General features: G+C 46.7%; 1 long non-coding RNA gene across 2 annotated transcripts; it reads right to left on the reverse strand.

Annotated features, from left to right (window-relative positions):
* Positions 1 to 14,179: 14,179 nt before the first annotated feature.
* LOC306919591 lies at positions 14,180 to 22,240 on the reverse strand. Of its 2 annotated transcripts, none has more exons than XR_013789580.1 (8): positions 22,111 to 22,240; positions 18,840 to 20,909; positions 18,595 to 18,689; positions 16,062 to 16,118; positions 15,658 to 15,857; positions 15,233 to 15,367; positions 14,464 to 14,550; positions 14,180 to 14,368 (listed from the first exon to the last, which is right to left on the reverse strand). It is a non-coding gene; the product is annotated as an uncharacterized lncRNA (long non-coding RNA). The 2 variants fall into 2 exon arrangements; XR_013789581.1 differs by having other exon boundaries at positions 15,233 to 15,360; positions 15,654 to 15,857.
* Between the last annotated feature and the right edge of the window lie 216 nt (positions 22,241 to 22,456).

Here is a 22,456-nt window from a genome sequence, read left to right on the forward strand (position 1 = left end):
TGAGGCCTAAACCAGGCCTGAGGCCTACCATTGCGTGGCACCTCTATGCACGGAACGTCTATGTTCACAGGCGTCATGCTTCACTGTGCGTACCTAGAACTTTGCCCTTAAGAAGATGCGTAAGAATAATTCTTTGAGAAACCCGGCCATTATTGATAAGGCTGCCTGATAAACACACACCTGTCTTGGAGCGTGTGCGTTTGGCCTGCAGTGCGTCCAGCTCCCAGGGGGACCGTCTGTTCCCGGGTTAGGGTGCATCTTGGCCTGCAGTGTGTCCAGCTCCCAGGGGGACTGTCTGTTCCCGGGTTAGGGTGCATCCTGGCCTGCAGTGTGTCCAGCTCCCAGGGGGACCGTCTGTTCCCGGGTTAGGGTGCATCTTGGCCTGCAGTGCGTCCAGCTCCCAGGGGGACCGTCTGTTCCCGGGTTAGGGTGCATCTTGGCCTGCAGTGTGTCCAGCTCCCAGGGGGACCGTCTGTTCCCGGGTTAGGGTGCGTCTTGGCCTGCAGTGCGTCCAGCTCCCAGGGGGACCGTCTGTTCCCGGGTTAGGGTGCATCTTGGCCTGCAGTGCGTCCAGCTCCCAGGGGGACCGTCTGTTCCCGGGTTAGGGTGCATCTTGGCCTGCAGTGCGTCCAGCTCCCAGGGGGACCGTCTGTTCCCGGGTTAGGGTGCATCTTGGCCTGCAGTGTGTCCAGCTCCCAGGGGGACCGTCTGTTCCCGGGTTAGGGTGCATCTTGGCCTGCAGTGTGTCCAGCTCCCAGGGGGACCGTCTGTTCCCGGGTTAGGGTGCATCTTGGCCTGCAGTGTGTCAAGCTCCCAGGGGGACCGTCTGTTCCCGGGTTAGGGTGCGTCTTGGCCTGCAGTGTGTCAAGCTCCCAGGGGGACCGTCTGTTCCCGGGTTAGGGTGCGTCTTGGCCTGCAGTGTGTCCAGCTCCCAGGGGGACCGTCTGTTCCCGGGTTAGGGTGCATCTTGGCCTGCAGTGCGTCCAGCTCCCAGGGGGACCGTCTGTTCCCGGGTTAGGGTGCTTCTTGGCCTGCAGTGCGTTCAGCTCCCAGGGGGACCGTCTGTTCCCGGGTTAGGGTGCGTCTTGGCCTGCAGTGTGTCCAGCTCCCAGGGGGACCGTCTGTTCCCGGGTTAGGGTGCATCTTGGCCTGCAGTGTGTCCAGCTCCCAGGGGGACCGTCTGTTCCCGGGTTAGGGTGCGTCTTGGCCTGCAGTGTGTCCAGCTCCCAGGGGGACCGTCTGTTCCCGGGTTAGGGTGCATCTTGGCCTGCAGTGCGTCCAGCTCCCAGGGGGACCGTCTGTTCCCGGGTTAGGGTGCTTCTTGGCCTGCAGTGCGTTCAGCTCCCAGGGGGACCGTCTGTTCCCGGGTTAGGGTGCATCTTGGCCTGCAGTGTGTTCAGCTCCCAGGGGGACCGTCTGTTCCCGGGTTAGGGTGCATCTTGGCCTGCAGTGTGTCCAGCTCCCAGGGGGACCGTCTGTTCCCGGGTTAGGGTGCTTCTTGGCCTGCAGTGTGTCCAGCTCCCAGGGGGACCGTCTGTTCCCGGGTTAGGGTGCATCTTGGCCTGCAGTGCGTCCAGCTCCCAGGGGGACCGTCTGTTCCCGGGTTAGGGTGCGTCTTGGCCTGCAGTGTGTCCAGCTCCCAGGGGGACCGTCTGTTCCCGGGTTAGGGTGCATCTTGGCCTGCAGTGCGTCCAGCTCCCAGGGGGACCGTCTGTTCCCGGGTTAGGGTGCATCTTGGCCTGCAGTGCGTCCAGCTCCCAGGGGGACCGTCTGTTCCCGGGTTAGGGTGCGTCTTGGCCTGCAGTGTGTCCAGCTCCCAGGGGGACCGTCTGTTCCCGGGTTAGGGTGCGTCTTGGCCTGCAGTGTGTCCAGCTCCCAGGGGGACCGTCTGTTCCCGGCTTAGGGTGCATCTTGGCCTGCAGTGCGTCCAGCTCCCAGGGGGACCGTCTGTTCCCGGCTTAGGGTGCATCTTGGCCTGCAGTGCGTCCAGCTCCGAGGGGGACCGTCTGTTCCCGGGTTAGGGTGCATCTTGGCCTGCAGTGTGTCCAGCTCCCAGGGGGACCGTCTGTTCCCGGGTTAGGGTGCATCTTGGCCTGCAGTGCGTCCAGCTCCCAGGGGGACCGTCTGTTCCCGGGTTAGGGTGCATCTTGGCCTGCAGTGCGTTCAGCTCCCAGGGGGACCGTCTGTTCCTGGGTTAGGGTGCATCTTGGCCTGCAGTGTGTCCAGCTCCCAGCGGGACCGTCTGTTCCCGGGTTAGGGTGCATCTTGGCCTGCAGTGCGTCCAGCTCCAAGGGGGACCGTCTGTTCCCGGGTTAGGGTGCATCTTGGCCTGCAGTGTGTCCAGCTCCCAGGGGGACCGTCTGTTCCCGGGTTAGGGTGCATCTTGGCCTGCAGTGTGTCCAGCTCCCAGGGGGACCGTCTGTTCACGGGTTAGGGTGCATCTTGGCCTGCAGTGCGTCCAGCTCCGAGGGGGACCGTCTGTTCCCGGGTTAGGGTGCATCTTGGCCTGCAGTGTGTCCAGCTCCCAGGGGGACCGTCTGTTCCCGGGTTAGGGTGCATCTTGGCCTGCAGTGCGTCCAGCTCCGAGGGGGACCGTCTGTTCCCGGGTTAGGGTGCATCTTGGCCTGCAGTGTGTCCAGCTCCCAGGGGGACCGTCTGTTCCCGGGTTAGGGTGCATCTTGGCCTGCAGTGCGTCCAGCTCCCAGGGGGACCGTCTGTTCCCTGGTTAGGGTGCATCTTGGTCTGCAGTGCGTCCAGCTCCCAGGGGGACCGTCTGTTCAGTGCGTTCAGCTCCCAGGGGGACCGTCTGTTCCCGGGTTAGGGCTCATCTTGGCCTGCAGTGCGTCCAGCTCCCAGGGGGACCGTCTGTTCCCGGGTTAGGGTGCATCTTGGCCTGCAGTGTGTCCAGCTCCCAGGGGGACCGTCTGTTCCCGGGTTAGGGTGCATCTTGGCCTGCAGTGTGTCCAGCTCCCAGCGGGACCGTCTGTTCCCGGGTTAGGGTGCATCTTGGCCTGCAGTGCGTCCAGCTCCCAGGGGGACCGTCTGTTCCCGGGTTAGGGTGCATCTTGGTCTGCAGTGCGTCCAGCTCCCAGGGGGACCGTCTGTTCCCGGGTTAGGGTGCATCTTGGCCTGCAGTGCGTTCAGCTCCCAGGGGGACCGTCTGTTCCCGGGTTAGGGTGCATCTTGGCCTGCAGTGTGTCCAGCTCCCAGGGGGACCGTCTGTTCCCGGGTTAGGGTGCATCTTGGCCTGCAGTGTGTCCAGCTCCCAGGGGGACCGTCTGTTCCCGGGTTAGGGTGCATCTTGGCCTGCAATGTGTCCAGCTCCCAGGGGGACCGTCTGTTCCCGGGTTAGGGTGCATCTTGGCCTGCAGTGCGTCCAGCTCCCAGGGGGACCGTCTGTTCCCGGGTTAGGGTGCATCTTGGCCTGCAGTGTGTCCAGCTCCCAGGGGGACCGTCTGTTCCCGGGTTAGGGTGCATCTTGGCCTGCAGTGCGTCCAGCTCCCAGGGGGACCGTCTGTTCCCGGGTTAGGGTGCATCTTGGTCTGCAGTGCGTCCAGCTCCCAGGGGGACCGTCTGTTCCCGGGTTAGGGTGCATCTTGGCCTGCAGTGCGTTCAGCTCCCAGGGGGACCGTCTGTTCCCGGGTTAGGGTGCATCTTGGCCTGCAGTGCGTCCAGCTCCCAGGGGGACCGTCTGTTCCCGGGTTAGGGTGCATCTTGGCCTGCAGTGCGTCCAGCTCCCAGGGGGACCGTCTGTTCCCGGGTTAGGGTGCATCTTGGCCTGCAGTGTGTCCAGCTCCCAGGGGGACCGTCTGTTCCCGGGTTAGGGTGCATCTTGGCCTGCAGTGTGTCCAGCTCCCAGGGGGACCGTCTGTTCCCGGGTTAGGGTGCATCTTGGCCTGCAGTGCGTCCAGCTCCCAGGGGGACCGTCTGTTCCCGGGTTAGGGTGCATCTTGGCCTGCAGTGCGTCCAGCTCCCAGGGGGACCGTCTGTTCCCGGGTTAGGGTGCATCTTGGCCTGCAGTGCGTCCAGCTCCCAGGGGGACCGTCTGTTCCCGGGTTAGGGTGCATCTTGGCCTGCAGTGTGTCCAGCTCCCAGGGGGACCGTCTGTTCCCGGGTTAGGGTGCATCTTGGCCTGCAGTGTGTCCAGCTCCCAGGGGGACCGTCTGTTCCCGGGTTAGGGTGCATCTTGGCCTGCAGTGTGTCCAGCTCCCAGGGGGACCGTCTGTTCCCGGGTTAGGGTGCATCTTGGCCTGCAGTGCGTCCAGCTCCCAGGGGGACCGTCTGTTCCCGGGTTAGGGTGCATCTTGGCCTGCAGTGTGTCCAGCTCCCAGGGGGGCCGTCTGTTCCCGGCTTAGGGTGCATCTTGGCCTGCAGTGCGTCCAGCTCCCAGGGGGACCGTCTGTTCCCGGCGCAGAGATGACCCCACACTTCTATGGCCAAGGCACCGTCTGACATGAACTCCAAAAACTAATCTGTCACGTGCACCATGTAGTCCTGCAGAGAGAATCACGTTGCAAAACAGTTCATGAGTTGGAATCAAACAAATCACAATACTGCTACTCAATGTCCGTGCCAGATAACACACTAACTGAAGCCCTTATGGCTCGTACACAGTGAACCATATTTGCTCCGATGTTGCTGTCGGGGATAATTTTTGGCGCTCGCCGACAAAACTCCCGATCTGACGCGAGATCGGGCTTTGATCGCAGAGGTTTTGCTCGCTGTGTGTGAAAGGAGCTGCGAGAAGATCCAATGCCGATAAAAGCGCTCGCCGAACCCTTTCCGACCGATTCTGAATATCTAGCAGGTTTGATATTTGGCTCTCTCGCCGACTGGACATCATACAGTATGAACTGGATTGACTGGACATCATACAGTATGAACTGGGTTGACTGGACATCATACAGTATGAACTGGGTTGACTGGACATCATACAGTATGAACTGGGTTGATGGACATCATACAGTATGAACTGGGTTGACTGGACATCATACAGTATGAACTGGGTTGATGGACATCATACAGTATGAACTGGGTTGACTGGACATCATACAGTATGAACTGGTTAAATCCTGAATTACAGCCAATGAGACAACTTCACAAGACAGCTGCATGTGCTCACTGCTCACAGCCACTATCTGTCTGTCAGTCTGTCAACTGTATCGATAGATACATGATGATAATATATATAACCTTTATTCCTTGGGTAAATCCCTGTATCGATAGATACATGATGATAATATATAACCTTTATTCCTTGGGTAAATCCCTGTATTGATAGATACATGATGATAATATATATAACCTGTGTGTTAGGGCATCGACACATCAACTTCATTAACACAAGTCGAATTCGGAGAAGTCGGAAAAAAAAGAAAAGAAAAAAATAATCATTTGTTTTCCCCATATTATTTTTGCTCTATGTGTGTGTATGTGTACAGAATTCAAACTGTATGATTGGTTATTGTCACGGACGGGAAGTAATTAATTCCCTTTGCATCGGAGTTCAGCCACAGCCTTAATTAACAACCAGCTGTGTTCTCCTTTGATGTGCGCTCTCAGCGTGTCCCACTAATTAACTGGCTGAAGTTGAACGCTCGTACAAGTACAGAAGCGCGCAAACTTTATCCCCCCCACCCCGTGCTGACAGTGACTAGCTTTACGTGCGGGACGCATGAATCTCTCCATCTCCGGTCAGTGCAGGTTGTTTGCATGGCTCAGAAAAGACGAAGCTTGAGGACGTTATGCTTGGAGTTGTTGTCGGAGGAGGAGAAGGAAAGGTCGTTCACGTTGTGAACGTGGAAGGTAATAGCAGATTGTATTCTGATGATGTGCCAAACTGCTACTGCATTAATGTTAATTATACCTATGACGACCTATGTCTTCTATTGTGTTCTGAAGGTACACAAGGTATTTTGTATTGTGTTCATATGGCTGGAGCGAGCCGCTGCGCTCAGTGTGCTGTGCCAATTATGCCTCGTCTCAGTTTGTTGTGTTCTCTTTTCTGGTGTATGTGCCAGTGTGGCCGTGTGTGCCTGCACTGTTCAGTGTTTACTATTAAATGTATATGCTTTGATAATCAGCGCCTTGCCATAGATACAGTGTGTGTAGCCTAGCTGTCTTTTCTAATGGGTGTCTGTGCCATATTGGAGAGGCCACTGTGTGTGCTGTGTGTTTAGTGGCTCTGTTTGACATACTCCGTCACTTGACATAAAGCAAAGCAAAGTTACTATATTTACCCAGGGTAACTGGACTAAGCATACTTGTTTACAGCCAGGCCCTGCTCATAGAACATGTCATGGTAGTGGTTCAATGCCTTGCTCAAGGGCACTTCAGCGGTGGTAATTCTAACGTGCCGGTCCGGGGATACGAACTGGCGACCTTCCGGTATCAAGACCGCTCCGCAAACCGTTCGGCCACCGCTGCCACATGCTCCGTACATGAGCGCGCGCACCCCCACCAGGGTCCTCCCGGGATCTCCCCCCCCCATCCCCGTCATCAAACGATGCATCGACTCAACTTCGACTTTACGGTCTGACAAGTCGACTGGGAAAAATCTCAACTTGTTAATGCCCTAGTGTGTGTGTGTGTGTGTGTGTGTGTGTGTGTGTGTGTGTGTGTGTGTGTGCTAACTCACTGTTTCAGCTCAGTTATGGTCTTGATGTTGGAGTCTTCTTGGGCTGTCTCTCCACTGTACTGAACCACACCTCTCCTGGACTCGTTAGCAGCAAACTGGAAAAATAAACAGGAACGGATGAGTGAGTGTTTATGTGCATGCATGCATGTGCGCGCACGTGCGTGTGTATCTGTGTGTGTGTGTGTATCTATATATATATGTGTGTGTGTGTGTGTGTGTGTGTGTGTGTGTGTGTGTGTGTGCGCGCGCGCGCGTGTGTGCGCGTGCATGTGCGCGTGTGCGTGCGTGCATGCGTGCGTGCGTGCGGTGCGTTTTGCATCCCAAAACGCAGTTTATAGTTATGGGATGCAATACAGTAACAACCTCTGCGTCCACGGGATGCACTACTGTACTCAGCATGTACAGTAATAATAAGAAAATCGCGAAAAGATAATTTTTCATGGCCCCATCCGACCTCATCCTACGTTATAAACAGTAAAATCCACGTAGGAATCGTTGTAGAACCACTAGTTTGTCATAAAAACAACACAGGCGGGCGCCGCCATCTTGCTCAGAGACGAGCGCTGAGCGGTGAGCGGAGTGCAGCCTGGAGACCAGAGCCGTTTAGAGAGAGATAGTGACGACAACATACCGTTCAGTGACTCATGAAGCTCCGTGAATAAACAGTGAACGGAGTTGTCGCAACTCTCTCATCTAAACGGCGCTGCCTCCGACAGAAAGACAGGGGAAGATTTTTGAGCATGACAAGCAACTAGACCCGATTGAATGGGAAACACATTGTGTGTAACAAACGCTGACACTGTTGTATGTTGTGCGTTGTGGACCGGTGTAGGGATGTCGGTAACGGTTAATTTCCCAGCCCTGTAGCCGATGGCATTATCCGGTTAATTAACGGTTGTTGATTTTTTTTATAGGCTACCCCAAATGTAATATGCATGTATAGGCTACATAATTAACGTTGGTAGTCGAATGGTATACATTTATTTATGCTCCAAACAAAAATACAATTAATACAAAGAAATTGTTGTAGGCTTAATCATCAATGCATGCATGCATGCATCTGCGCGTCTACAGTACAGGGGTCCGCCGGTCCTAGTCCAAAACATAAATAAGTCCAGTCCAGATCTGAGCAACGGAGCAACCTATACCTATAAAGCCACTGGCCGCTTTGGCTAAGCCTTTTATTTTTATTATTAAGGAAGATCAGCATGCATGTCAACGTGTTCTGTTAGTTGACTTTTCGCTGACGAGAAAACCCTCAAACCACAGATAGCACATGGCTAACTCGATAGCCGTAAGCCGTGCCAGTGTGGGGAGACGGATAGGAGGAGGAGGAAGCAACGGCGGCTGTAAACATTCTCCCTCCAGGCCAATAATGGATTTAATAATGCCAAGTAGGTCTCTGCGTTGATACGGTCGACATGTTATGTTAATCTCGTCTCGCTGTCACTCGCTTTTAGTTTTGACTACCGCAAAGCTACCGTTGCAGCCAACTAGTACAACAGAGAACTTTGCGCCATTGAGGGGGCAGAAAACAGTGCTCAAGCAGCGCTGTTCATGCAGCCTGGAGTGTGACAAGCTGGAGTTTGAAATACAACACGGGCAGCGCAAATAACAGCAATTTTAGGCATGTGTGCAACATGACAACTGTTTTAAAGTATTGTACAGTGACAACTAGTGCGAGGCGCGAGGCGAGCAGTGACGCACAATGAATTAGGCTTATAATAAAACAGTGATATAGCTGCAGAAGATACAAATAGTAGAGAGGAGCGCATATTAGATTGGTCTTTTATTTAACAATTATTAAACAGCGGCTCTCAATTACCTCTCAATCAAATAAAAAAATATGTAATCCAAACTCCTCTCGTCAATTGTAAACGAACGGTAACATGAATGAAGTCTTCAAGCCTGACACATTAAATCAGAAGTCAGAAATCAAATCAACAGCGCCTGACACAGGCATGCATTACCTCTCCATCAAATAAAGGAATATAATCCAAAGCTGCACAGCACACGACGAACGGCATTTTGCTTCTCTCTTCTCTCGTGTAACATTTATAACTGAAATAAAGTCAGAGGCTTTGTGGAAAAAACACCACCGACCATAACATGAACTCTTATTAAGCGCAACCAATCAAGCCTGACACATGTAGGCATCCCAGGCTCTAGGTTCTATGGAACAAAACAAAAAACTAAAACAAATAGGCAGCGCAGCAGAGCTTGCTGCGAGGCGCACGGATCGCGGACCAAAAGCAGACGCTTTTTGAGCAATAGACTATAAGTGCAATCAGAGCTGCCTGGGAGAAATGCGAGGCCCTGTGCTTTATAATAATTACAAAAATACACATTTGATCACATTTCTATCTATAAGGACAAACCTTATTAGAAAAAATATTAATAGTATATGAAAGCCCTTTGAAATGTGTATATAAGGTTACTATTGTCATTGCAGGTGCTGCCAAATAAGTAATTAGGCTATAGGCCTATACCTCATGCCAGTCAGTTGCGCAAATATAGTTCAAATCAATTAGCAGAGCGGAGCAGCTTCTCTGCAGCACAATGACCGCAGCTCTTCTTAAAGTTTACTTACTATAATAATATGACATAGTGTTGGATCTCCAGACAAACAAACCTTGGATTATAATTATTGGATTATACTCATTCTTTATTCAAACGAAAGCACGAGGTAAGAAACTATATAATTCTTCACTGTTCAACTTCACAGCACCCAGGCAGGTGTTCTTAATCGCGTCGCATTCCTACATCAAAGTAGCCTATACCACACTAACTTTGTGATCAACCTTCTTAATTTGCTTATTTTCTTTGTAAAAAGCAACACTGTATTAACTTATTAAGACATGGCAGTATAATATTGGTGCAAAATGGAAATATGTAATATGAGAGAGAGAGAGAGAGAGAGAGAGAGAGAGAGAGAGAGAGAGAGAGAGAGAGAGAGAGAGAGAGAGGGGGAGAGAGAGAGGTTCCATTTCAAAGAAAAAAAAGGCATCGCAGGCGTGACTTTGTGAGGCCCCATTCGCACAAAACGGCTCTGTCTCTGAGAGTGCAATATTATAGTTACCGTAGGTTATATTAGTGCAGAAAAGAGAATAAATCCAGCTTTGGAGAAGATGCGCGAAGGGGTTGTATAGTAGCATGCGGCAGGGAGTCGGGGATGGATAGAATCCACTTCGCTACAGGTGCCGTGATAACGTGGCACATTATGTTTCCACCACGGTCGTGGACTTCTTTGCATATTTTAAAATGCACCCATGTCACTTTTGACTTATTTTCCTGCGTGGACGGCATGACTGTAGCTGCACTTGTTGACTTCCTCGTTAACACGTGAGGACGGAGCCATGCTTGCGCACAAAAATGGGCCAGCTCGCGGACTATTCGATTTTTAATTTCAAGATCGATTCCCGTGCATATCGATTGAACGTTGATTAATCCATTTTTTGGGGTCAGCCCTACTAAAAAACGATCTAAAATAAAGGGATTTAAGATCAGAACCAGTGCCACCACACACATTAAAATGCCCCCCCCCCCCCCCCCCAAAAAAAGTGCCAAAGCCAACTGCAGGGCATTGGGGCCACAGAAAATATTAGCAAACCCATTTTCTAAACCTAAACCCAAGTCATCTGCTAATGAAGATGATGTGTGCACGGTTTCGGAATGGAGGCCTGTTCCCAAGTAGTTGCACCGTTCACTGTCCGTACTGTTTGTTGTGTCCCTGTGTGTGTGTGTGTGTGTGTGTGTGTGTGTGTGTGTGTGTGTGTGTGTGTGTGTGTGTGTGTGTGTGTGTGTGTGTGTGTGTGTGTGTGTGTGTGTGTGTGTGTGTGTGTGTGTGTGTGTGTGTGTGTGTGTGTGTGTGTGTGTGTGCGTGCGTGCGTGTGTGTGTGTGTGTGTGTGTGTGTGTGTGTGTGAGAGGAGTTGACTGTCAACAGTCAACAGTCAACTCCTCAAAGCGCTTTGAGGAGTTTCCTCACCACTTCTTGGATTGTGTGAGTGTCGACTAACCCACAGCGGGGCTACACACGGACGCGAGCAGCGGACAGCTGACAACAGCAAACTCCTCAAAGCGCGCGCCCGTTCCGTTCATTAATTCTCGTAGCGCGCGGGCACGTGACGTAGGGTAGTGTTAAAGGTGCAGAGCGCCACAGTGTGTGTGTGTGTGTCTGTGCGTGTGTCTGTGTGCGTGTGCATGTGTGTGTGCATGTGTGTGTACCTGGCCTGTCGGTCTATGCTGGCCACTCGGAGGCTCTCCCAGCGTGAGTTGAGGAAGTTCATCTGCTCCCCGATCTCCTCCTCCTCTGTGAGGTTGCCCTGGGCGTCAGCTGGCAATAAAAAAAGAAAAAAAACTTAAGGAGGTTTTGGGACATTCCGTCTTCCACCTGGGAAACACTCTGGCTGAATTGAAAACACACACAAGCTCGTAGCGCGGCACTGTTTGCTATTTTTGAAAAATCGTGAAAATGTGGCACAACTCTTTGAATATATATTCTTTCAGAGAGAACATTTTGAACTCAAAGCTTTGCTTCTGGGGGGGTCCCTGGAACAACATATTTTCAGATGGGGGTCGGTGGCCAATTACATATCCTTTTTGGGGTCCTTGACATGAAATATGGAGCACCACCGATACAGAAACATAGGTATTTCATGAAACTGTCAGAATTTAGAAGACATTCTTTAAATTTCGATGTCAGGCCTAAATGGGTTAAGGCCCGCCAAAATACAATTTTGTCAACAAATTCAACTGTAGACGAAAATTGCACTGCAGAATGAAATCAACTAAAATCTTGATATTCAGTAGACTAACACTAAAACATTTTAGATGACAAAAATATGAAACATTTTTTATTCAAAGGACTATGACATTTGCTGTCAAAATGAAGACTGGCTTTAAACACATCACTTACACTCCATCTTCAACAGTTTAGTCATTTATCGGTTTAACTAGCGTCGACTGACTTACCGATGGGGTCTCTGCAGAGTCAGACCACGGGGTCAGAGGTCACCGATGGGGTCAGTGCAGACCATGGGATCAGAGAGGTGGGCAGGTTGACCGCGGTCACTCTGAAGTGGTAGACGGCGGGCGGCAGCAGGCCTGTGACAAAAAATAGCAGATCTACAAGCTCAGACAATTATTTGACAACTTTAGTTCAACTTACTTTGTAGACTGTTTAGAAAAATAAAATAAATCTAATCATAATGCTGGCACAAATATGTTGGTCTTAAAGTGTATTTATACCTGCCTGTATACCTGTAAAGAAGAGTAGTAGTGTTTAAGCTGTGTCATGGTCCACTGATTGACAAACACAATATTGCAGTTTTAGGTTGTATATTATATTCAAAGGTTTGAGGCAGCAGAGGCACGTTACTCCATAGCTCTGGTCCATAGCTCTAATGAAATGCAATGCATTAGAGCTATGGACCAGAGCTAAGTCTATCCAAGCCCTTCAGCACGTCGCATAAAACCCGACAGTTAAACTCATTGTAAAGCCACACTGTACCAGTTTATAAACAACCGTATCGGTACTCACTCACAAAGGTTTGTTGTTTAAATCCCCATGCACTGCTCCTTGTGTTCCACTCAGAGTTAGACCTGTAAGGGTCCATTTGGTTCCATGTGTTACACTCTCAGTTACAGACCTGTAAGGGTCCATATGGTTCCACATGTGTTACTCTCAGAGTTACAGGGTGCATTTACAGCTACATGAGAATGGCGTCACGTACGTCAGCTGTAGCTCCCTGTGTTGTTTGTTGATGTAATCACTAGCAGGTGTGAAAACAGCTGATGTTCTGAGCTTGAAGATCAGCAGTAGAGTCACAGAATTCTATAGGTTCACTGACTTCATGTAACACACCGGAAACTAATTAAATAATAACTAAATGTTAATTATAATAATAATAAACTAAACTAAACTAATTGTTCTATTAATAAAATAGATCCATTAATTAATATTTTATTACATTATTTGTTCTGCCTGGTTTAAGAAAATAAACATATTGTCTAGTATTATTTATTGTATAAACTAATAACTAGTTGTTCTATTAAGTTCAAACTAGTTCTATTCATTAATACATTTTAAATGATATTTAAGAAAATAAAGTAAACACATTGTCTAGTATTATAAATACTTGTTTACATTGAGGTCCATTTGCATCAGAACATTTAATGACAAAACTGGATTTCTAAAGTTTTCAAAGGAGTACAGAGTCATTTCCTGGAGGAAAAGTACCACACTACAAGAACAAGCCAATTTAAAAACAGTCTTATTACTTAAAATTCAGTCTGGTCTTCAGATTGGTCTTCGTGGTAATTTTTTTTTAACAAAATTAAAAATTGCATACAGTAATTTAAGTACAATATTCAAACATTCATGTTTGGTGGCATGGCTCTGTTCTGGGAGATTGTCAGCATTAATAAGCTAGGTCATTCTGTAGAGACCTTGGGGTGAAAACCTCCTTCAGCTTTCCACACTTCATTTGAAGACCCGAGGCCTCCTTTTAGTCCATTTAGACCTGGTGAAACCTATAAATTATACCATTCATGCCGGGATCCACCAGTCTACATCATTTATTGTTTTAATAAGAATTTGAAGGTTTTCAGAAAACCTTAGGCTAGGTTTTAGAAGGTCTAAATGTGTAAAATACATTAACTATAACTAAATATTCCTTAAACATGTAAATAGTACCACTGTATTCCTCATCCTTGTTATGAACCATTTGATCTAGGGGTAATGGACCCATAACACAGTGAAGGAGGAGGACACCCGGGTATAAATGCAATAATTTATTAACAAGAAAATAATGAATATTTACAGATATATGGCATCATGAATAAATTACAATCAACATGAAACATATTACAAACATATTACTTTTATTACAATTTTGTTTTGACTATGGCGTATTCTCTCGTGTATCATCAGATGTCCGTCTCCATGCTCGCCTCTCCTTGGAGGCCAGTTGGGTCAAAACACAGTATACCACATTGACAGCTGTAGTGAGTCTACAGCCCACCTGACTGCTGGCAATATAGCCTGGTTGTGATATGTAGATATGATTGATAGTTTATTATTTATTTATATTAATTCATTCTACAATTGTATTACTAATTTTATTTTATATATTACTAGGTTATTACTAATTGTAAGTATTACTATACTACTCATTTTATTTTATATATTACTATGTTATTACTAATTTTATGTATTATTATACTCATTTTATTTATTTGATGTATTACTATGTTATTACTAATTTTATTTATTTTATGTATTACTGTTATTACTAATTTTATTTGTATGCATTTATTTTATGTATTACTGTTTTTACTAATTTTATTTGTATGAATTTATTTTATGCATTACTGTTATTACTAATTTTATGCATTACTATATTGCTAATTTTATTTATTTTATGTATTACTATATTACTAATTATATTTATTTTACGCATTACTATGCCATTACTAATTTTATTTATTTTATTTACTATTTTAATGCATTTATTTTACTTTAATCTATATCATCATTTGTTTTATCCATTTATAGTTATTTATATATTTGTTTTGTTTATTTTTGTTTAAGTGAACAACCAAAAAGCCCCGATTGATCACATCTACATATCACCACTACCAGTCAGGATCTGAGTGACTCAGAACCCTGGTGACCTCCATATGGCTGCTTAGGAGGACCAGATGGAGCCACACAGGAGACCAGCAACGTCCTAAAGAAAAGAAAGAAATGCTCATTACTACATTGTTCATAAAACAATCATAGTGTGTGTGTGTGTGTGTGTGTGTGTGTGTGTTGTACAGTTACCTTGCCGTGATGTGACTCCAAAGGTGAGCAGAAATAGTTGCTCCATTGGCTAGAAACGTGCTCTTCACCGGCATGATGATCTTGTTCCTAAAAAAAGTCTATAGTCAACCCCTAACTGATTACAGAACATGATATAAAAACACAACCAGAAGGATTTAGGCCTGTCACAATTACCTAATCGCCAAGTATTTGAGATAATACTTTTTTTTTTCTTTTTAGGGATAAGTCATAATCGTCTCAATGTTGAAAATATATCATATATTTTCAAACATTTTAAAGAAATAATGGAAGCAGCCGATCTACTTCAAAATGTGTTACGTTGTAATGTGTATAAAGTTATTGAATTATGCCTTTTTGTTTACAAAGCCTAAAAAAGCCAAAGTTGTATTCATAATGTTAGTACGACGCAATTAAATTGTTATTGTAATTTATTTGAGCGACAATTAATCGGCCAGTAAAAAACCTCTATTTCTGACAGGCCTAAACGGCTTCCAGTGGCGTCTACCGAACCGAAAAAAGACACACCCCAAATTAGCTTGGCTGTGTGTGTGTGTGTGTGTCCTGTCACAACATACACTTACAGTAACGTTTAAGAATAGGGATCGACCGATTCTCGGCAACAGACGATTGGCTTTTTTTCAGTTTCATTCATGTTACAACGCACTTAAATCTTTAATTGCAATTTATTTGAGAGACAATAATCGTCTAGTAAAAAGAAACCTCATAATCGTGACACGCCTAAAGCGGTTCTTACTGTGGTGTTCCTCACCGGCAGGCCCAGGTCCGAAGTCCTCCGGCGTCTACCCAGATCTCCGTCCTCCGTCCTCCCATCCATCCATGGACAGACCTGCAGATCTCCATCTCTTGGTTGAGACTTCCAGCTGTGTCTACTGCCATCTCCATCCTGAGAAAGAAAGACAGAAACCAAATTAGCTTTTGTTGAGCTGCAAATTCAGAACCACTTATACCCTTTATACACATTTGATAAAACAGACCTTTAATTTGCATTTGGTATGTGCTCCTATTTCACTACACAAATTGATTCTCCAAAAATAGCATAACATGTTGCAACGCGGTGTGAGCTTGTAGATCTGCTATTTTTGCTGAACGCTCCCCCCAGAATAGGGATGCTGGGGTTGAAGTGGTTAACAAAAGTGTCATTAAGACTTTGATTAGCTTGGACAGACTACTCACAGCTCATCAGAGTCCTCTGAGGGGGGGGTGGGGGGGGTCTCTGTCCAGGGAACATCAGCTCGTCTACCAAGATCTCCATTCTAACAAAGAACAAAAAACACACACACCAAATTAGCTTTGCCGTGTGTGTGCGCGCGTGTGTATGTGTGTGCGCCCTGTCCAGCAGCGGCGTTCCAGCGACGTCTACCGCGATCTCCATCCTAACAAAAGAAAGAAAGATTGATTAGACTCATTAGAGTGACCAAGGGCCAGATATATATTCTATCCTGTCACAACATATATACAGCCTAGTACATCAAACTTTTATTTATAGAGAACATTTAAAATAGAAGCTAAACGTATCACTTACAGTAATAAACGTTTAAGTTAGGGTTATTTTTGACAGGCCTAACAGGGTCTCTTACTTTGAGTCGTCTTCAGAGGAATGCAGATTCCTGGACAGCGGGAGACCTGCAGTACATCTGGAAGAAAGACATGGCGGTTATCGTCTATGAATGGCTGAAGAGCTTCGCACATAACTCCCTTGTTGTTGCTGCCAATAGTCTGGAGAGTCTACCGTTCTTAGCTTACTTCTTATTCTTGATGACAATTGTTTATGAATTTGATGTATTACTATGTGTTGTTCTTGCTTACTGTAACTCTCTAACCAGCTTTCTCTCCATCTCTCAGAGAACAACCTGCTGGATCCCAACCAGTCAGGATTCAAGAAGGCACACTCCACGGAAACTGCACTCCTCGCAGTCACAGAAGCACTACATGCTGCCCAGGCTGCTTCCCACTCTGCAGTCCTGATTCTCCTAGACCTATCGGCGGCATTTGACACAGTGAACCACCAGCTGCTCCTAGGCACCCTAGCTGATCTAGGCATAGGCGGGACGGCGCTGAAGTGGTTCTCCTCCTACCTCTCTGACCGGACTTACCAGGTTTCTTGGAAAGGTTTGCTATCACCCCCCCGCACCCTCCAAACTGGGGTCCCACAGGGATCTGTACTTGGTCCCCTCCTCTTCTCACTGTACACTAAATCCCTTGGCACCATCATCTCTGCTCACAATATATCCTATCACTGCTATGCCGATGACACACAACTGTTTCTATCCTTCCCCCCCTCTGCCACCCAGGTAGAAGAGCGCATCACTGCATGCCTGGCTGACATCTCACAGTGGATGTCTTCCAACCACCTCAAGCTGAACCCAGACAAGACTGAGCTTCTGTTCTTCCCAGCTAAGTCCTGCCCTATGCGGGAGCTAACTATCTCCGTAGACAACGCCCTGGTAAAGTCTGTCCCGACAGCCAGGAACCTTGGTGTTGTCCTGGACAGTCAGCTCTCGTTCAAAACACACATCACAGCTGTCACTAGATCCTGTAGGTTTACACTCTACAACATACGACGAATTAGACCGTTCCTCACCCAGGAGTCAGCCCAGCTCCTAATCCAGACAACAGTCTTGTCAAAACTTGACTATTGCAACTCCCTCCTTACTGGCCTACCGGCATGTGCACTTAAGCCCCTCCAACTGATCCAAAATGCCGCAGCACGCTTGGTCTTCAACCAACCTAAATTCTCACACGTCTCCCCCCTTCTCCGCTCGCTCCATTGGCTCCCGGTCGCTGCCCGCACAGAATACAAAACTCTGATGCTGGCATTCAAAGCAACCAAAGGCATGGCCCCCCCATATCTCACAAGTATGATCGTACCCTACAAACCCTCCCGCTCACTCAGATCAGCCAACGCAGGGAAGCTGGAGGTACCTTCACTAAAAACGCCGGGACAACGCTCCACACGTCCCAAACTCTTCTCCCTTCTGGCTCCAAAACTATGGAATGCACTTCCCATTGCAGTCAGAACTGCAGCCTCACTCCCAATCTTCCGCCGTAGTCTGAAAACCCACCTCTTCAGACTCCACCATGGCCCGTAGCACTTGCCCTAGCCTAGCCCCTTAGATAGCACATTATGTAGACTTAGATAGTATTTTAAACAGACTTATAGCTTGTTATGTAGACAGCTCTAGAATTGCACTTTATGTAGTCATAGCACTTTATAGTACACATGTATAATATATTATATAGTATAGTATGTATAGTTTACATAGATACTCCACTGTTACGTTCTTAGTTTACGCATGATTCATGATAACTACTTTTTATACATGTGATGTATGCCATGCTTTTTGTTATTGCTTAATGTAAATCGCTCTGGATTAAGAGCGTCTGCTAAATGCCTAAATTGTAAATTGTAAATTGTAAGTCACTCTGGATAAAGTGTGTGATAACTGCCTAAATTGTAAATTGTTGAAATTCCTAGACGTGATCAATTAGGGTGTGCTCTTCGGTGATAGCAGTGGTGTTGTCTATTTTTACAGTCCCATTCCCAGAAAGACCACCGCCTGTGCCACACCGATACGGCATCTAGCCGGTACCGAGGCTCTGGTGTTCCCCACCGCTGAGTACTGTGCCCCAGTCTGGAGCCGTAGCCCTCATGTTGGTTTTGGGGCTTTTTATGCCTTTACTGATAGTGAACAGTATATAGACAGGAAAGGGGGAAGTGACGCGCGGCAAAGGCCGTCGGGAGTCGAACCCGCAGCACGCCATCCGGCTGGCTTGGCAGCCTAGGTGCCCAGAAAGTTGAGCTAACCATCCGGGCCACACTTAAATATTTAATTGCAATTTATTTGAGCGACAATAATCGTCCAGTAAAAAGAAACCTCATTATCGTGACAGGCCTAAAGCGGTTCTTACTGTGGGGTGCTGAAAACAGAATAGGGATGCTGGGGTTGAAGTGGTTAACAAAAGTGTCATTAAGACTTTGATTAGCTTGGAGAGCTGACAGACATTCAACCAGTGCCACTAGGAGGCATCATTCTGCCATGCTATACTTCATGCCATAACAGTACAGCAGATATCCATCCTCAACAACAAACAAGAAATATTCCTACTCACAGCTCATCAGAAGTCCTCAGAGAAAACCCCGGGGAGGGAAGCTTTGGAACGGATCTCTGTCCTTCCACGACGTCTACCACGACCCATCATCCACCCTAACAAAGAAAGAACGAAAGATTAAGAGCCAGATATACGTACATTGTGTCCTTTCACATCATACACAAAATGTATAGTATTAGAGAACATTTAAAACAGAAGCTGACCATACCACTCACAGTAATAGAAAAGTCTAAGTGGTTTCTTACTTTGAGCCGTCTTCAGAGCCCCCATGCAGATATCCACCTGTAGGGGCTCCGGTTGAGCCTCGCAGCATCTGGAAGGAAGACATGGTGGTTATAGTCTATGAATGGCTGAAGAGCTTTGCACATCACTCACTTGTTGCTGCTGCCAACAGGAATTTGTGATTTCTGTGTGGCGACAATTTCTGTGTCTGTCCAATTTTTTTTTTAATAATACATACAATGTATATAGCACTTTTCAAGGTACCCAAAGTTGCTTCACAAAACAGAAGTTAAAAAGGTTAAAAACTAGAAATAATTTGTTGGCATGTCTGTGAAGCTTTTCGGTTCCACACCAGTAACGAGCGAAGCAGCAGGTTGAGAAAGCTCAAGAATGGCGTCCCACAGGGGTCAGTGCTGGCACTGAATGATGCTGTTCAACAACTACATCCACATCAATGAAGTATGGCTATGCAGACGACCAGAGTACTGTGCCCCAGTCTGGAGCCGTACCTCTCATGTCAAGAAGCTGGATGCTGCCCTCAACATCGGATGGGCCACCCCAAACAAACAACTGCCTGCCAGTTCTCGCTGGAATCACTCCAACAGAGGTCAGACGAGAAGCAGCCACGCTGGCCCTCACCGGGAAGGCACAGCTGAGTGAATCCCAGACATCTCCTCCACAAGGTCGTCAGAGACACACCACAGCACACATGCCTCAAGTCACGGCACACTTTGCCACAGCACACGTGCCTCAAGTCACAGTGCCCCTTTGCCACACAGGCCCAGGAACTGCTCCACACAACACCAGCTGACACCTCCAAGGCATCCTGGGTGAAGGCAAGACAGAGGGACCAGTGGAATACATTGAGGACCCCAAATATGTTCTTTGCCAGCACCTCCCCTGCAAGGAGTGGACAACCCTCAAAGCAGAAGTGGGACATCTCGGACAGTGCCCACTGTGAATGCGAGGATCCACTACAGACTGTGGAACACGTAATGACCATTTGCCCCAAATACCGGCCACCGAATGGTGATCGTGGCTTAGGTGACCTAGACAATGACACACTGGACTGGCTTGCTGCAACAGAGCTGACGTTCTATGGACATACGGCAGAAGATTTTTATGAAACTTATTTTTTGTCATTTATTTTTTTGGCATGTTTGTCAAACCTTTGTGGCATTTAATTATGGAACGTGTGGATATTTTATATAAGTGAAGTTTTAGTGGCACTTGCAGCTTTTGTGACATTCTTTGAAATGTATTGACACATTTGAGATTATGTTTTTGTTATATAAATATAGGGATGTCCGATATAGGCATTAAAAATTAATATCGATATCGGTTATTTTTTACATTAAAAACATCTACAAGCTCACAATGCGTCACAATGCGACACGTGAGCTTGTAGATCTGCCATTTTCAAATGATTTTTATACATCTGAAAACTTGAAATGAGACATTTTGCATAATGAGCACTTTTACTTTTGGTACCTTTTTATACCAAATCCTTTGTACTTTTACTCGAGTACATGTTGAATTTACTTGTAACAGAGTATTTCTATATTGCAGTATTTATAGCCTACTAATATTTAAGTAAAAAGTTTGAGTTATTTTTCCACCACTGGAAAAAGCCTGCATATATAATCGGAAATTAGGAGTTGGACAATAGCCAACACGGACATCCCTTGATTTGTGTGATTTTGTGCAGCTTTTAGTGAGTTTGTGGCATTTTGTTTACTTTTGTTTGTTTGTTTTGTGAACGACCAAAGAGCACACCCAGTATGTATCACAATGCTATTTCCACCAGGCAGGTGTACTTATATCTACATCTCCTAAGCGGCCATGTACTAAACACTACAGATATCACAATTTGACTTTGGCAGCAGCAAGAAACGACTGATATGCAAAGCTCTTCAGCCATGCTTCTCTCTATACAAACACTCATAATGTTCACATGGACATCTTAGCAGCCAGGATGGGGCGGTCAGCCTGGAGGCCACTCAGAACCCTGGTGACCTTCACATGGACATCTTAGCAGCCAGGATGGGGTGGTCGGCCTGGAGGCCACTCAGAACCCTGGTGACCTTCCACATCTAGAAAGAAAGAAAGAAATCAGAAGCTGACCATATCACTCACAGTAATAGAAACATTTTAAAAGGATCTCTGGCTAATAAGACAAATATTCCTTAAAACATTATACTTGCCATCTATAACTAAAAATGTAAAATATTTTATTTATTTCATAAATAGATAATCTTTTACTCCATAGGAACTGTTCCCGTCGCAGGTTGATGATGTCCTATGTCCGTGTGGTCCAGCGCTATGGAATGCACTTGCTAATAAAAAGTATTTAAAATAATTGCTTATATTAAAGTATTAAGCTGTTTTTTATTAGTATTCCATAGGGCTAGACCATATGGACATATCATATAATCAACTTGCAACAGGAGCAGTTCCTATTGAGTGAAAGATTCTTTATTTATCTAAGAAATAAAATATTTGTCTTATTAACCAGGGATCCTTTAAGAATATTTAAAAGTGCAATATCAAAATGTATTTTATTATAAGTGTCCCTGCACAATAGTTTGTAGAGTCAATATCTCATCCGCTTCTAGAAAGCAATTTAAAATAAAAATTACAAGTAATGTCGAGTACTTTTGGAACTCACTGAACAGCCATGCCTACCACCTGTTTCGAATTGTCACAATGCAGGAGGCAGCAGCACTGCTACCCATTAATTAAAAACAAGTGCTTCCAAACAGAAAGTAGCTCAACGTCACTTATAACATGGTGTATTTTTTATGAAACAAATGCTTTGCAGATTTTGAGTAGGCTATAATTCAAGCTTGCCCTACAGCTGCAACGTTGGCGAGTTTAGCATTGTTTAACTTTAATACAAGCAGATTGTAAATTCAATGTGGATCAATGGGCTGCTAATGGAGGGCATGCATTGCAACTAGTCTAGATTCATCTCATTATGCAAATCGCGGATACTGGTGATGCCAATTAGTCATTTGACTCAGCTGTGTGGCGTCAGTGTGTCAACACAACTGAACGCTTGCTTTTTCAACACATTTGGTTTAAATACTTTACATTTCACAGCAACCTTCTACATACAAACCAAAATAAATAATTAAATTCACACAACTCAAGAGGCTCACTCCATAAATGTTGCACAGTTCAAACGATAGCCTACCTTTCTCAGTTGCGTTCAGTTCAAACCAAAAAACAACTTAAAACCTCTGTCAAACCACCACGCAATAAATACACAACTCAAAATGATAAATCCTTTACCTCGGTTAGCAGGTAAGGTTAGCACAGGGTTTAAATGGCTACAGCCAGGGGGTCCGCCGCTGGGTCCGGGATGGACAACCTGCCGACGTGTGTGTGGAAGAGAAGCATTCAACAACATGGTGCTTTCAGGTTGTACTAATCATTCAGGTGGGGGGCAGGTCACGTGCGGAGAATGACGCGGAGTGATTGGCTCACAGGATGGATGAATGGAGTCACATGAATATTCAAGTAGGGGCGGGGCCGAGGGGTGTGTTCACTGTGTTGTGACTGTGTGTGTGTGTGTGTGTCTGTCTGTGTGCGTGCGTGCGTGTGTGGCCTAGAGTCCTACTATTTAAATAGTTTTGAT

This window comes from Electrona antarctica (assembly GCF_951216825.1).
Source record: "Electrona antarctica genome assembly, contig: scaffold_135, whole genome shotgun sequence".
NCBI classification, from domain to species: domain Eukaryota; kingdom Metazoa; phylum Chordata; class Actinopteri; order Myctophiformes; family Myctophidae; genus Electrona; species Electrona antarctica.